Source organism: Balaenoptera musculus, chromosome 17, assembly GCF_009873245.2.
Source record: "Balaenoptera musculus isolate JJ_BM4_2016_0621 chromosome 17, mBalMus1.pri.v3, whole genome shotgun sequence".
In the NCBI taxonomy this organism is placed as follows: domain Eukaryota; kingdom Metazoa; phylum Chordata; class Mammalia; order Artiodactyla; family Balaenopteridae; genus Balaenoptera; species Balaenoptera musculus.
Window position 1 is genome coordinate 66,159,616 of NC_045801.1, and position 16,870 is coordinate 66,176,485.

Genomic DNA, 16,870 nt, shown 5'->3' on the forward strand with positions numbered 1-16,870 from the left:
GCACAAACTTGCAAAGAAAAAATGCATTTGTATGAGTTTCAAACTTTTCATTGCAACTTTTCATTGCAACTCAAGGAAACAGAATATTGGTTTTTAGGTTTACTTATTCTTTCTGCACAAACCCACAACCAATGAAAATACAAAGAAGTAATAATGTCCCTAGAAATGGAATAGAGTGAGTTAAAGTGCTGGTGCTGCTTTCTAATAATTTTAGCAGTACTATTATGTTGATCGGAATATCCTTAATAGAAGCTTAGGTTAAAAAACGTATGGGAAAAACAACTTTTCGGTAAAAATATGTCTATGAGATAATTTGGATTAAATAAGTTGAGGATTAATAACTTGAGGAAAGCGTTGAAGATATGTTGATTTTAACATTTCAACAAAAGCAGACTAGAAAGTTAGATTGATTACACCACTGAAAATACATTTGTAGGTGACATGAAACTCAGTTAAACTCAGTTAAACAGGAAAAGACAGCTTTGTAGGAAGTTTGCACCTTCTCAGTGGACAGCGGCCAGAAAACTTGTAGTTGTCTAGGTAGGAGTCATGGGGAGAGGGCAATAGGACCTACTAGTTATTCCTGGAAATTCACCTCATCTTGAGTCATTGCTTTGCCTGACCATGGGGATGAATGGAGAGACCAAAATAATATTCCAGCCAACGATAAGGCACAACTTTATTTTGTCTGATGGTGACACCCTATTTTTCTCCAGATAAATGCTGAGCTCATATAATTTCTGTCACCCTTTGTTGGAAGAAAAGCACAGTTTTGACTGATGCAAATGGTTTTAAATTATATGGCAGGAACTGTTCATTGCCCACCTCCTCATTCATGACCATCTTCATTCAAAACAAGATCCTGATTTTATGTGCAGTGGTTACGTGCCCAGCTTTAGGTGACATCTCCCAGTTCTCCTTGTGCCCACATGACTGAATCCTTTCCAATGAGATGTAATGAAAGGGTTATGTGGGACTTCTGGGGTGGCTGCATAAAAAAGGGTGAGTGGCCATTTGTCGTCTAACATGGATGGAGCTTCCGCAGGCATCTTTTTTTTAAAAAAAATTGAAGTACACTTGATTTACAATGTTTCAGGTGTACAGCAAAGTGATTCAGTTTTATATATCTATATCCGAATATGTGTGTATATATATATATATATACACATATATATATACATACATACAGTCACATTCTTTTTCAGATTCTTTTCCATTATAGGTTATTACAAGATATTCCTAATTCATCCCTCCCCCTCTTTCCCCTTTGGTAACCATACGTTTGTTTTTTTAGGTCCGTGAGTTTATTTCTGTTTTGTAAATAAGTTCATTTGTATCATTTTTTTAGATTCCACATATAAGTGACATCATATGATATTTGTCTTTCTCTGACTTACTTCACTTAGTATGATAATCTCTAGGTCCATCCATGTTGCTGCAAATGGCATTATTTCATCCTTTTTTATGACTGAGTAATATTCCATTGTGTGTATATGTGTGTGTGTGTGTGTGTATGCCACACCTTCTTTATCCATTCATCTGTTGATGGACACTTAGGTTGCTTCCATGTCTTGGCTACTGTAAATAGTTCAGCAGTCATCTTGAACCATAAGATACTCTCACTGATGGAATGTTCCATGGTGGAGCAGAGAGGGAAAAAAGCCTGGGTCTCTAGTGACTATTATCCCAGCCCTGACAACCAGACTCTGGATTTCTTTTACTTGAGAGAACAAAACCTTTTGTGGCTAAGGCACTATTTTGGTTTCTGCTATGTGTAGTCAAAATCCCTAATGACATCTTCTAACTAACACTACTATTTTTTTTCCTCATTCTACCACCATCCTATAATTAAAATGTTAGGAAAACATGGGTTTTTAAAGCAAACCAGAAGAGTCTGATTTATGTTCAAAATAGAAAAAAACAAAACCTGTGGTTAAATGAGAGATTTGAAGACATAAGGAACTACACAAATAACCGTGCAATTACAAGTTATGGTAAATGCTATGAAATCCATAGGGGCAAGTGGGAACACGAAATTCTCTCAGCAGGCTTTAAGCTCCAACTAATAATTAACTAATATTTAAGGCAGTTTAAGGTTTCTGGGTCGATTAAAGAATGTTAGAAATTGCTCATTAGCTATGGAAATGAAAAGCAGAAATGGATTCCTCTAGCTTTTGGTAATTTCCCAGGCTTCAAGTGGATTTCATTATGGTGTGAATTGCCCTTTAGCATCTTAAAAAAAAGCCTGAAGTCTTTTTGTAGACAATAACCAGTACTCTACCTGAGTTTTCTTATAAGAGGTTAAATTGTAACCCCTCAATGATAAATTTTCATATTTCACATCCAGAGGAGGAATTTTCGTACTTTCAAAAAATTTGCTGAAGATAGTTTATTATTGTCGTACCTAATTGCAGAATTTTATTGGATAAAAAGATGGTAACAAAACAACCCCTCTGAAGGAATGCTGAGACATGTTTATTCATGAGAAAAACTTAATTACCTCTCTTCACCTGCAGACCTTTTCCCTTTTCTCCTTCTCACTCTTGCAAATGAGACTTCTGTTTTTGGTTGAAAATACAGATTCTGCCTTAACTTGAATAGCAAGGATTTTCTAAAAAAAACCTCCTGAAACCCAAGGTCTCTATGCTTTAAAGGAATTTTTTAAAAGGGTTTGTTCTTTTTTTTTTTTTTAAACAGCACCTTTATTGGAGTATAATTGCTTTACAATGGTGTGTTAGTTTCTGCTTTATGACAAAGTGAATCAGCTATACATATACATATATCCCTATATCTCCTCCATCTTGCATCTCCCTCCCACCCTCCCTATCCCACCCCTCTACATGGTCACAAAACACCGAGCTGGTCTCCCTGTGCTATGCAGCTGCTTCCCACTAGCTATCTGTTTTACATTTGGTAGTGTATATATGTCCATGCCACTCTCACTTCGTCCCAGCTTACCCTTTCCCCTCCCCGTGTCCTCAAGTCCATTCTCTAGGGGCACGACAGGAATAAAGAAAAAGGGTTTGTTCTTCATATATGTCTCAGTTACGTGTCAGTTATACAGCTCAAATTAGGATTTTAGAAACTCAAAGTAATACATAAGTGACACACTATTCTTAGACTGGTGAGATTGACTCCATAACAATTACTAATGGTTACTCCGATGTTGCCATTAATAAACTAGCAACGTTTAGGAGGAAAAAATATGAATGCACAAACAAAAATACCTTATTCAATTTGATTTATGTTTAGCTACCAGGAAATGGAAATTATTTGGGAAATCTGATTAGTGTAGATTGTGTTCTCCAAACTGTTGCATGACGTGGCACACAAAGAAAATAAAAATATCAATTATGCACAGCACATTGGAGTAAGCAGATGAGGGGACTCTGGCCAGTCTGGCCCTTCCCAGCCATCCTGAACTGCGGACATGGGCATCGTGACATACCTGTCATTTCTTTGTGGCCCACTGCCAATGCAGAGGGACTACTAGGGTGTTGGATTCTAGAGAACTGAATTGGGCTATGAGGTTTTTAAACTGATGTTGCTATTTTTTCCAAAAAATATGATGTAGATGGGCTTCCCTGGTGGTGCAGTGGTTGAGAATCTGCCTGCCAATGCAGGGGACACGGGTTCGAGCCCTGGTCTGGGAAGATCCCACATGCCGTGGAGCAACTAGGCCTGTGAGCCACAACTACTGAGCCTGTGCGTCTGGAGCCTGTGCTCCGCAACAAGAGAGGCCGCGATAATGAGAGGCCCGCGCATCGCGATGAAGAGTGGAACCCACTTGCCGCAACTAGAGAAAGCCCTCGCACAGAAACAAAGACCCAACACAGCCATAAATAAATAAATAAATAAATAAAGAATCCTGGTCAAAAAAGGTGATGATTTAAAAAAAAAATGATGTAGAGATATTGAAAATAGAATATTAAAAAAATCAGAGCCTTAATTTCTATATTTGTATGTATTATGTACCGGGGTGTTTTTAGAGTAAAAAAAAAAAAAAGTAGTCTGATTTGACCAATGAGAAGAATCAGTTGGACAACCAACCTAAATCTCCACTTCACAGAAGCACAGACTCATAGAAGTCATAGACTCATAAACTCATAGACTCATAAAGTCAAGGATGGACTTTACAAATCATCTTATTTAACTTATTTTAGAATTGAGGAAATGGAGGCCTCGAGTAATCAATGATACCTCAAGTAACCAAATGTATACTGTACAAAGATTTCGCATACCTTTTCTAATTGGAGTCTTCCAGTAACCCTTGGCAGTACTCCCTATTTTTGTAGGGGTGGAACCAGATTCAGAGAGGCTAAGGGACTGACCCCCAAATCGCTGTTTCTCAAGGCAGAGAAGGAACCCCTCATCTTGTACTCTCCTACTGCATTACAGAACCTTCCATCATGATCACATTTGAGCTATCCGTTGCACTTAATGCACAACTAAGTTAAGGCAGTTTCCTTCGAGTTCCATGAATATTTTCACTGAGGCCAGTTCTGTCTTAAGGGAGTTGCTCAAATGAGTAAATTGCATTTGTAGCATGAAGAAATGCCATCACCCCTACCCCACCCACATCCCTAAAATTTGTGAAACCCTCCCAACTTTCTTCAGGGTTTTAAAGTGGTGACGTCCAGGAGAAGTTATGCCACTGAAGAAGGTATGGGAGGGTATACATCGGGTACATCTCCCTGCAAACTTACCATCGGTCTTTCACTTGTGGATTCTATCTGGCAAAAGGAAAAAGAAGGCATAATAAATATTTATCTAGAGTGGAGCTCTCAAATGTCATCCTATAGCAAGAACATGCACTCCTAACCACGGTCAGCAACACACACAAGTAGGCATAGAAACCTGGGCGGGAAACACCATCCCCAAGCCAAACAGCCTGTGCCTCTGTCCTGGAACGGAGACAGCTCCTTGAAACAGAAGTAGGCCTGCCAGAGCAGGACAGACAGATTTGGAAGTTCTGCTGTCTCACTTACTAGTCGTGTGATTCTGGACAAGTCAACATCCTCTCTGAATCAGTAGTTTCTCGTTTCTAAAATGCAATAGCTCTACCTGTCTTCCAAATGACTGAAAATTCGTGGAGCGCTTGATAAACACGAAATAACTTGTAAATATTAGGCACTCTAATATTTTGGCCTCTATTTACAGAAAATAATCTATGTCATTGTGTCAGGGGGAAAAGTGGCTCAGGGTCTTATCAGTGTCTCTGTCTTCATGGCACAGCTATCATTCCATGAGTGATAAATGGATCCGGAGCCCACATGGATCCCATTTCTCCATCTATTCCGGCACCTTCCCCCCTCATCAGATCAGATCAGTCACTCATCCTGTCGATTTTGTCATCTAAATGTTTCTCAGTTCTGTTCCCCTTTCTCTATTTCTTTCTTCACTACCATAGTTTATGCCTTCTTCTTTTTTCCAGATCACTAACAGCTTCTAAGGGTCTGTCTCCTACCTGCTTCCTCTTAAATTCATCTTCAACTCCCCTGGGGAACCAGAGCAATCTTCTTAGATGCTAGCCTAACCATGTCTCTTCCCTGTTCAAAATTCAACGTCTTCCCAAACATGGCTTTAGTGTTAAAAAGGCCTTCTAGATTCAAGCACCAGCATGGTATGTGCCCAACCAACTCCACTCCCACCAAAATGGTTGATCTCTTGTTTATTCACTAAGAAAATTCAGACACCAATGAGGCCTTCCTTGACCTCCCCTTGCCACTCACACACCGGGAATTCTATTACTGTCCCTCTAAAACCCACCCAGAATTTAGCACACCACAGGGGCCTGGTAAATGTTTGTGGAATAAAAGGATGGATGTCTAGATGGTAATGTACTCCTTGACGAGTGCTTCTTCAACCCAAATGTAAAATATCTTAAAAAATGAATTGGTTGCCCCACCCTCTGGTATTTTCAACCCTACCTAAGTATCTGATTAGCAATTGCCTGAGACAAGATCTTTTCATATCTGCATATCATAGTATAATATAAGAAAAATTAGGGCATGCCTTTTTCAAATAGCACATGATCTTTCATCTTTAAAAGGCTTTCCTTTTTCAGTGAGCTGCAATCTTTCTCTAAAAGATCATTTTCATTCAGTAGACTCAAAAAAAGAATGAAAAGCAGAATGCCTGACTTTACTCCCAATCAGTTTGAAAGCCATCGCTTAGTTCTTAAGTTGTCCTTTCCGAGAACAAAGGCTCAGGTATTTGGATTCTGAAGCATTCCCATCAGCCTTCTGGCAAGTGAGGTGATAGCAAGGTGAGTGTGAGAGCAGAGGGAGGGATTCTCGGACGCACGTGTCCCTGTTCTTTTCAAAGACAGCCCTGAACACTGGCCGGTATACAGCTGCAGGGCTCAGTCCTGGCTTATCTCACTTTGTTTTGGAAATAAACTGCAGGTTGCAAACAGAAAGAAGACTATAGCGTGGGAAGGCTTAGGCATGACAGGACTGTCTGTTTTTTCTCATTGCCTCATTTTTGCTCAGTGCTTTGTTTCCAACTTTCCATAGAAACCATTACTAACTATTCTTCCCTCACCTTCTAGAAAAGTGCTTTCAAAACTCACTAAACTTCCCGCCTACCTGGGGCAGACTCCTGAATATTCGAGAAAGGGGTTCTGGCCTTAGTGCATGAGCCTAGAAATCTCAAACCAAATTTCTAGACACTAAACACAGCAAATGGGTGTGGGACCTGAAATTATTTAGTTTCTAGGGCTTGTATAGGAGATCAGGGGTGAGAAGCATGTGCCTGGAAAGAGTTCAATTGCTCAGAAAAAAAAAAAAAGGCAAAACAAACTAAGAAATCAATATGCAAACAAACAAAACAAAAATCAGGCTGATTACTTCTCCCCTCCTGCACCCCCGCCCCCAAAAGTCATTTTCTCAGGTTGTATAATATTTCAATTCCAGTTGCACGGTTAAAAGAGCCTTGAAAGGACACAGCCTCCAAGGAATCTGAAAACCAACTAAAGAAGCGAGAAGTTGAAAGTCAAAAGTTGTCGTCTTATATTGCACAAAGCACTACGCATCACAGACTCTCATTTCAAACGTGAGAGGTTAGCCTCCATGCCTCTGACACGATGGCAGGCGTGAAGCATTTCTGGAAGCTGCTTTGCCCTTTATGGGAAAAATGGGAAGCACATGATTTGACTGTCATGGAACAGCTTAGTATGAGGAAGACTCTTCTTGAATGAGTCACATTTCTGAGGTACCCCTAAGATGCCCACACCCATGCTGAGAGCAGAGCTAAGAATTTTTATATCTATATAATATGGTGTACTCTTGGAGACCAGAAGCTGGATCAAGAAAATCTCTTAACAGAATTATACATATTTAATCATAGTTTCTGGCAACAGAAATCCATAAATAGGACATGGGTTGAGGTTATTAAGAAGAAATGTATGAAACTACCAAGTGATTGATAACCTCAGGGGCTCAGGGAGAAGGAATTTTCAGCCAGGGTGCCAGCATTCATTCAACAAACCTCCAAAGCACCACCCTGTGTACCATGTGCTGTCGGGGATGCCCAGAAATCTGGGTATTTGCACCTGGTTCATGAGCTAATCTCCTTCCACCTGCAGACAGAAAAGGAGAGGATGCTCTGAAAAGTTCCAACTCAGCTTCGCTCTCTCCCAAGGGCACAGGTGCTCTTACGGATGTGCCCAATGTGAGTCAGAGGTGCTAAGAATAAAAGCTCACATTGATTGAGCCCACGGTAGGTGCCAAGAACAGTGCAGTAACAGCCCACAAAACTGAGGAGGCAGGACTATTTTCTCCATTTCAGCTGAAGGAACTGAGGTCCAGACAGGTTAAACAGATTTTCCAACGTTACATGGCTAGTTGGGAGAGCCACGTTGGGCAGGAACATGGTTTTCTACCATCTCACCAGACTTCCTGGCACTTTCCACTCTGTGTCGTGTTTCTGTAGCTTCTTCTTCTGAAATACTGGCATAAAGATTGGACAATACATCTGCCACACTGCTCTAAATGAATAGACTCTTATCTAGTGAATCAACATACCAAGCACCCCTAGGAAAAGGAAATATCTTCCAGTGTCTGGGATCTGGGGCTCCATCCTTAGTAATTTTGTTTGCCAAATGATTATCTTAAAATGCAACCCACTTTAGCTTGGAGAATGTGGCTAATGTGTTCCCGTCTGCCACGCCCCCCGGCCGAATGTACTGAGTAGTGGGGTGTCCTGCTTACCACAGACATTTATAAACATAAATAGCAGGCTGCAAAGAGAGTCTGAATGTCCTCTGATACGTCGTAGTAATGGTAGGACATCAGCTGTTTTTTAAAAAATTTATTTTATTGAAGTATAGTTGATTTATAATGTGTTAATTTCTGCTGTACAGCAAAGTCATTCAGTTATACAAGTATATACAATCTTTTTCATATTCTTTCCCATTATGGTTTATCACAGGACACTGAATATATTTCCTTGTGCTATACAGTAGGACCTTGTTGTTTATCCATCCTAGGTATACTAGTTTGCATCTGCTAATCCCAAACTCCCAATCATTTCCTCCCCCACTCTCCTCTCCCTTGGCAACCACAAGTCTGTTCTCTACATCTGTCTGTCTGTTTCTGTTTCATAGATAAGTTCATTTGTGTCATATTTTAGATTCCTACATGTAAGCGGTATCATATGATATTTGTCTTTCTCTGTCTGACTTACTTCACTTAGTATGATAATCTCTAGGTCCATCCACGTTGCTGCAAATGGCATTATTTTATTCTTTTTTCATGGCTGAATAATATTCCATTTTTACATGTATCACGTCTTCTTTATCCACTTACCTGTAAATGGGCATTTAGGTTGTTTCCAGACATCCACTACTTTTAATTTAAATTGCAAGTGACACTCAGGATCATGGAGTTTATACAAAGTACGGAAAAAATTTATGCACGTAAGCACAGGCATGGGGCTTCGTGGCTCCCACAAACAAGCTGCTTGTGCTCAACACCAAACAAAACCAGAAGGATTAGATGGAGGAGAGATGATGTGTGCAAAACACCAGGGCATAAATAGTATAAAAAATCATGATCAAGTCCAATCGATGGAGGTTTCCAGCATCTAGGTGATTTTCACCATCAAGTGTGGGGTGCTAGTGATGGCAGACAGGGCTCTCGTGGTTTCCCCTTGGACAAGGGTGGTTGCGTTGCTCTCTGACAGTTGGCATGCGGTTTACCAATTGAAACCTTCATCTTATCTAAGCCAGTTTCACGGATTTTATATTAGAAGTATATAAGGCTAGAGCTTTACTTCATATGTCATGGCGCCAGAGGGGCTATTTGCCTTTTTCGTATCCAGCAACTGCCCTCTATTTTTGTAAATGGCTCTGATTTTTGGCTGTGGGGGAATCATTTCTCCCCCCTTGCTATCCCATGGACTTTTAGGAATATTCACACCTCCCGCCCCTCCCCCCATTATGAAATGCATTCTTTTTCCCTCTCCTCAGCAAGAGTGATTGTTTCAAAGACTAAGTGTTGGCCAAAGCCAAGTCATTCAGAGCTGGTGAGACTCACTTCAGAAGCTGTGCTGTTTGAGCTGAGCACTGTCATCCACTGACTTAAGACTGTGAGGATGAAAAGCTGGAGTGGCAGCAGCCACATTGTAAACATGAGGGCATACACATGTCTAAACATAGAGCTCTCTGCAGCAGGCAGAGCCAAGAGAGGTATGGAAGGAAAAAGAGTAGGAGACTTTAACTGAGCTCCAGTACAGCTCCAGCTGCAGTGAGCAGTGGTCCCTGGAATTATCATTTGTAAGCCAAAACACTCTTGTTGCCTAAACCAATTTGAGCTGATTCTTTTTCTATTTCAACCCGAAGTATTCTAAATTACATACACACACACACACAAAATGTAAAACTTTAACTTAAAAAACAGCTTGCTTTTATGATTCAAACAACCCTTATGAATCCTACTATTATTTCACTTCCAATCAGCACATTCCTATCTGAATTATTTAAAATTTTTTCGCTTAAGAATTAATTATGAATGGTGACTTTTGTGTTTAGGACAATTTAAAGATACAGTTCTTGTTAAATATGTATGACATTGATTGTATCAATGTACCATTCACTTCACAGAACTGGGAAATTTGTAATCTCGCCAACCTCCTCAAATTGCCTGTGAGTACTACTATCTTGTCTCATTTCTCTGAAGTCTCAAAAGAGTGGGGAAATAAAGTCTTAGAATCCATTCATTTGTCAAGGAAATGCAGTCCATGACATATGGAAGATCAAGCTGATTTCATCAAAGTTGAAGGTTGAACTGGTAATAAAACAGATATAAGTAAAAGGAATGTAATATTACTGCTTTTCTGGCAATTGTTCTTATGTATTTTAAAACCTCAAATGACGGTGATGCTTCTAGAAATATATCCCTGTTCTTCACAGCTGGTATCTCCAAGTGCACTAGATTCTTGTTTCTTATGGCATACAAAGAATTCCCTTAAAAACTGAGTTAACAGTAAGTCACCCATGTTACTTACTGTTGACCATGCACGATTTAGCACGAAAATTGACCATGCACAATTTAGCGAAAAGGCCATTGTGTATCTCTTAATTTAGGAGTTTCTCAAAGATCCGTTTGGCTCTAAAGATGTAATACGATATTACAGACATTTAAACAAAGCATGTGTTAATGCTTCCTGAATTTTTCAATTTTCATTTGGCCCTTGGAGATTGCCTATTTAATTAGTAGCTACTTCCTGCATGAACTGCAAAGTAAGTGAACCTAAGCGTTCAATAATGTCAAACGTACATTATCCAGTATATTCAGTCTCAAGGTGAACTTGGATCATGTAGCTCTCACTAAAGTCATTAACAGAAGATCTTCCTAAACCACTGATAGCTTCCTTACCATTTCCATTCCATGTCACGGTTTTTGTCATTATCATAACCACTAAGAATAAAACTCCCTTAAGCTGGGAAAAATAGTCGACTTTACAACTGAACCTTGCAAATATTTCTCTTGGTCCGTTGTTTGCCTTTCAACTTTGTTTATGGAGTTTTCAGCTATTCACAACCAGCCTTTGATTTTAATATCACAACAGTGCCAGATTAGGGGTAAAAATAACCACATTCTTTCCAACTTGTTTGGTTTTGGAACAAATGGCCCACGGGCTTTTAGAGTTAGGTTTTACCACTCTCCACAGCCCAATACGACCCTGGCCTCGCTGGGATTGTAGGTATCTGTGATTAGGTTTTTTAATAGCTTTTGCATAAAAGCAAGCACATAGAAGACTCTATTAGAAACAGTAAGAGTCAAATAATTGTTCTTAATCACTTGGTCAGTCAAGTTTCTAATCTGTGATTTTCTTATATTAGTACCTTCAGATTAATCAATATTCACATCGAAATTTTATTTGTATTCACAATTATTCTAATTAGTAATAAATCTATGATATCTAAGGGTCAAGCGGGTAGTCGCCCACTTTCCTCTTGCATTCTTTTTCCATTTTCTTACGTAGAATGCATTTAAAGACCATACAATGCATTCTCTTCTTTCAGGGGGTAGTGAAAGCACTAGTTCCTTTCTGTGTATGAGCTGACTTTTCTAACAGTTAATAGTAGCGGCGAAGTATTTGCTGTTGTTTTGGAAAAAAAGGAGCTAGTGACCTGTTTTTCACAAGGCTAATGAATCTGTTCTATTCATATTGCTGTCCAGTGTTTTGGTTTTGTTTTGTTCTTTAAGAATTGAAGATTTTTTTCTCCCTAAAAATTGAAAATTCCTTGAAGGTTCAATGATGCTTAAAGCTTTCTCATGGGTCTGTTTTGAAACACTTATTTTAAAACATAGAATGACTCGTTTCCTTGCAAGACCCTTGGGCAAAAAAAAAAAAAAAACTTTTAAATAAAAGATATAAAGTTTGAGGTTCTATGATGACCTGAAGAACAATTTTGTCATCTAAATGGATATGTTGCTTCATCTAAGGGTTTGTGTCTCAATGTTCTTGAATGGAGAGTGGTGACTGCATTAATACTCTTGCTTCCTATCCCCTAACTTGTGTTCCTCTTGGAGTGTCAGTACAGCTAAAAATTATCCTACTGTACGTCATCAGTGGGCAAGTGAGTCTCAGGTCTTCAGCTGAGACTGCCATTAAGGATGTGAATTCCTGAACTTGGTAGCAAAGCATTCCCTCCAAAGAGGGTGGTGGTGTATTTAATCAGCTTAGCCTCTCTTGCCTATGGTGACCCTAAGCTGTGGAGCCAACGCATAAGCAGAAAGGAAGAAAAAAGCCTTCTTGGGAATTACAAAGAAAGAGAAAAAGAAATAAAAAGTATTATAAAGTGACTACATTTAAAAAATGATTCCAGGATAGAAAATACTTCTAAGGTGATGTTAAGATCTGGAGTCCCAGTAGGGACCTCTTTCAGTCACAATACAATTGACTTTTCAGCTTCCATATTAATTACTGTAATCACAACTCCAAAGCAGCCAAATGTATTGACTAAGAAAGACTTTTTTAGGGGTTATAATCTACACAAGTTTTGGGGGAAAATAACATGATCTTAAAAAATGAGGAATCACTTTTTTCTCCACCAGTAGAAGGGAACACTCAGTGGGTTGGGATGGAGACAGAGGAGGCTGGTGGCGGCTTGGCTGAAAATTTGCCGTGAGAACAAAAACTACCTTGGGAGTTTACTGTGGGCAGAGTGCCCTACTGGTGGGGAAAGGGGAAATTAAAAAGGAACACTATTATTAAGGAGATAACTATATTTTTGGAAGCTCTTCATTCATACACATATGCAAACCTGAAGATAAAAGAGCCTTTTAAAGATCAACACTTATAAAGCAACACGGACAGTCTAAGGAGAGCATGGAAGTGAGCTAGGCCTGGTCGTCGAGAAGTTAGTTTCAAGTGGTATTTGGACAGCGTGGTGAGTAAGAACCCAGGCTCAGGGAGACCTGAATTGAAGTCCCAAATCTGCTTCTTGCTCCCTGAGCTTCCGTGGGCGAATTACTTACCTTTTCTTAGGTTTCTCTTTTGTAAAGTGGAATAAGAATCACGCCTATTACCCCCTCCCGTTCTTGTGGGGATTGAAGAGTTGGCAAGAGCGCGGAAATGCTAGCATCTTCCTGGCACACAGGAGGCCCTCATCGTGTCCTTTCCCTTTTTCTCACTCCACCCCTTCTCAGAACTTCCTTATGCAGGATACCAATAGCTCCAACCACTTTGGAAAGGACAGTTGTCTGATTTGATATGTTGGTCAAAAGGCATAGAAAGTGTTAATTTAGGTGTGGGTCAATGCCAGTATTGAGGGTTAGTTAGATTTTCCTCTTTCTAAAATAAAGGAAGCAGACTACATGTCCATAAACAACCTATGACCCTCGACTGAACCCTGGAAAGAGGTACAGACAGTTTCAGGCCTGTGTTGAAGGCTGTCTGCTGCACACTATCAGTTTATTAATGGTACTGTTGGGTGATCTGGGTTTGTTTTTCTGCTTCAGGGCAAGACCAACAGAGAGATTTCCTAAATGATGAAATAAAAACTGAAAAACAGTTTAGGCAGTTGTTTTGAGAGGTTCTCCATGGATTTCATAGTTTTTCCTCTACTCAAGTAACCAGATGAATCCTGGTTGTTTTGACTGTGATTTCATGAATGAGAAGTCAGGGCGGAATAGGCATAACCATGTGATAATAAGCAAGTTTTGGTTTTCCAGAGACTTCAATTTTCTCATTTGTAATAAGGGGTGGTGGAGATATTGAATTATCTCTAAGGCTTATTTTAGCAAAGAATCTCTAAGAATAACAGACTGAGCCTTCCCAGTGGTTCACTATGTCTCAGATTCTGCATAGACTGTAGTTCTGGCCATTGATAGGTATCCAATAAATATTTGTCAAATAAACGAATGAATATGGAGAGTAGTCCTAAACATGCCTGCTTTTTCTGTCTGCTCAAAGTGCTTGACGGTTGTGTCTTGATGAGCCTTAGATTCCGACACAGTCCTACACTTGATGTCAGCAGTAGGGCAAGAGGATGACCAGTTGCTAGTCAAGCAAGATTCCTCAAACTCTAGTTTTCCTGGGACAGATGGAGGGCAGATTGCCTGCTGCATTCATAACTCTCTGAATGTATTTACTGCTTTTATTTCCTCTCTCTGTTGGTCTTGCACTGAAGCCGAAAAAATGAACACCAAATGGTATCATTAATAACCTGATAATGTGTGGCAGTCAGCCTCCAACACAGTCCCCCATGATTCTCACCTCCTGGGAGTCACCTTTGTGTAACTTAGTAGGGCTGACCCAGGTAACTAACAGCATATTGCAGATATGATGGAGTATGACTTCCGAGGCCAGGTCATAGAAATCATTGCTGCTCTGCCTCGTTGTCTTAGATCACCTGCTCTGGGGAAAGCAGGCCGCAATGGTGTGAAGACACTCAAGCAGCTCCATGGAGAGAGGTCCACTTGTCAAGGAACTGAAACCTCCTGTTAATGGCCAGCACCCATGTGCCCGCCATGTAAGTGAGCCAGCTTAGAAGAGGACCCTCTGACCCCAGTCAACCCCTCAGATGACTGCAGGCCTGGGTAAGGTCCTGGATTGCAATGTCATGAATGACTCTGAACCAGAACTTCCCACAAGTTCCTGACCCCCAGAAATTATATGAGATCATAAATGGCGATTGTTATTTTAAGCAACAAACATTCAGGGTCATTTTTAATGCAACAATAGATAACTAATATAATAGGATTCCCAAGAAGGTTGATTTCACGAGTGACTGAAGTCACCTTTCAGTTTCGTAGTGAGAGTTAGTGTTAACTGTTAATAATTCATGAGAATAAGGAGTACAGGTGTCCTGAAAGTTTAACAGCTCTATCAGTGATGGTTCAAAGGAATTTTCTAATGGCTTTTTCATAAGATCCTTACGTCTTTTTCCCTTTCTTGTGTACAGGCACTCTTTTCCGATCTATCACAGTGGTTTATAATAAGCATGAGTTTGGGGACTGACAAGCTGGGTTTTGATTTGGGCTCTGCCGTGTGCTAGCTAAGAGAACTTGCACAAGTTAAAACTTTCTGGACTGAAGCTTCCTCATCAATAACGATGATGTAATAGTACCCACCTCATGGATATTGTGAGGGTTAAATAACCTAATATATGTGAAGTTCTTAGGACAATAGCTAGTACACAGTAAGCTCCCTGTAAGTTACCATTTTTGTTACCAGTTTATTTTCACAACTTAAACATATTACCCCTCTCATAGTTTCTACTTCTTTTTACCATGATCCCCGCCTTCACAGCGAGACGACGTCTCACCAGTACTGATATCCCAAAGCCATGCGTGGTGATCTCATTTCATCCCTACCCCCAGACCTAAATGACACCCTACCTCAGGTGACATTGATATGACTCTGTCTTCTAAGAGTTGTATATCTGAAAGTTGGATTTTTCAAAGAAAATTTTAGGTAACCAAATATTCCAGTTTTCTAGGCAGAGTTTACCAGTATATAATTAAAGAAAACCAAGAAAAAAACATCAAGAGTTGCCTCAATCTCAAAGCACAATCCTAAATTGACCCATCTTTTGAGAATCACATCTAACTTTTTCACCGACTTTTTCTGTATGAGAGAAGAAATTAGAATTCGTTCCTGTCTATAAGATTTTTCATTCTTTTTCCTATTTGAGTAGTGGTGGGAGAATTATGAAATCCAACCAATCATGACAACTGTTCCATCTCACAGGAATTGTTGAATTGGGGATTTAGGGTGGCTCAGAAAATTAGCATATTTATACAGTCTGCCAATTCTATTTGAATTCAGTGGTGGGGGAAAGAGGAGAGGAGAACAGCAGGTGGTTTCATCAAAATCTCCGGGAAACTCTGAACTCCTCATTTTTAAGGTTAGGAGGCAACGTGCCAAAGGTCACGTGGGGCAAAGGGCAAGAAGACTGAAAGGGATTAGAAGATAGAGACTGTGGGCTTGGACATAAAAAGAGTTACTGGGAAAGCAAGAAACTAGTGGACAGATCACATTTTATTGTTTGGCTTAAATTATTTAGCAAAACTAACCTTCTTTTAGTTTAGTGCATTATCCTGGGGGTGGGGAGGGCGTAGGGAATCAAACTATTTACACATTCCCTCTTTCTCATTTCCCTCATCTTTGTCTCTCTCTGCTCCACCCCAGTGAAACACATACGAATTTTGTTATCCAAGCATCATTTTCATCATGCATTTTTCCTGCAGTTCTAGAGAAAGAAAAATACACACACGCACACACATGCGCGCGCACACACACGTGTCCACACTATATGGATAGGAACCACACGATGAGAATCTCATTCATTTTTAAGGCTTTAAATCTGTATGGATAATGGTTGTTTATTTTTCATTTAATCTATCTATCCAGCTTTCTGTCTATCCTCTATTTACTTAGGGACATGTGGAAAAATACATCCTTTGCAGACACCTGCAATTCTGGTTTCTGCGTAACTGGTATTTTAAGTAAACCAAAATGCTGTGCCTGCCTAGTCCCTAAGCTGCCCAGGAATCTCCTGCTGACACCGGCCATCCTCTGGCTTGGGGCATCCGGAATGACATCTTTGGCCCTTTCCGCAGAGCCCTTTGTCCTTCTGACCTCCGGTTCTTTCCTCTTGCTCTGTTGGTCATTCGCCTTGTCTTTTCACTTGCCCCCAGTGACATGGCTATTGTAAGGTTTTTGTAGTATTTTGGTTCCTACTGCAAGGCCTTCTATGGAACAATATGCTGGCTAGCGGGTTGTTTCCCCTGTTTGCAAACTGGACGGGAACTCTCAAGACCATCCCCACTCAAGCTGCCAGCTGAAGCCAAACAAGAACCATTCAAACTGACATTTTATTGTCTGTATCTCTAGAGTGTTTAAAGTACTTTTG

At 40.0% G+C, this 16,870-nt stretch overlaps 1 protein-coding gene across 6 annotated transcripts in view; it reads right to left on the minus strand.

The window, feature by feature from the left end:
• Positions 1-16,870, minus strand: part of SULF1 (sulfatase 1) — a 138,008-nt gene that overhangs the window by 92,507 nt on the left and 28,631 nt on the right. Inside the window, exons 1-2 of one of the 6 annotated variants that reach the window (XM_036830520.1) lie at positions 7,515-7,530; positions 4,707-4,733 (exon numbers count right to left, since the gene is read on the minus strand). The exons of 3 other annotated variants lie outside the window; for them this stretch is intronic. The gene's annotated coding sequence lies outside the window, so the exon portion shown is untranslated. Of the gene's footprint in view, positions 1-4,706; positions 4,734-7,514; positions 7,531-16,870 lie in introns of those variants that run through there. 2 more of the 6 variants (XM_036830521.1, XM_036830519.1) reach the window with 2 other exon arrangements.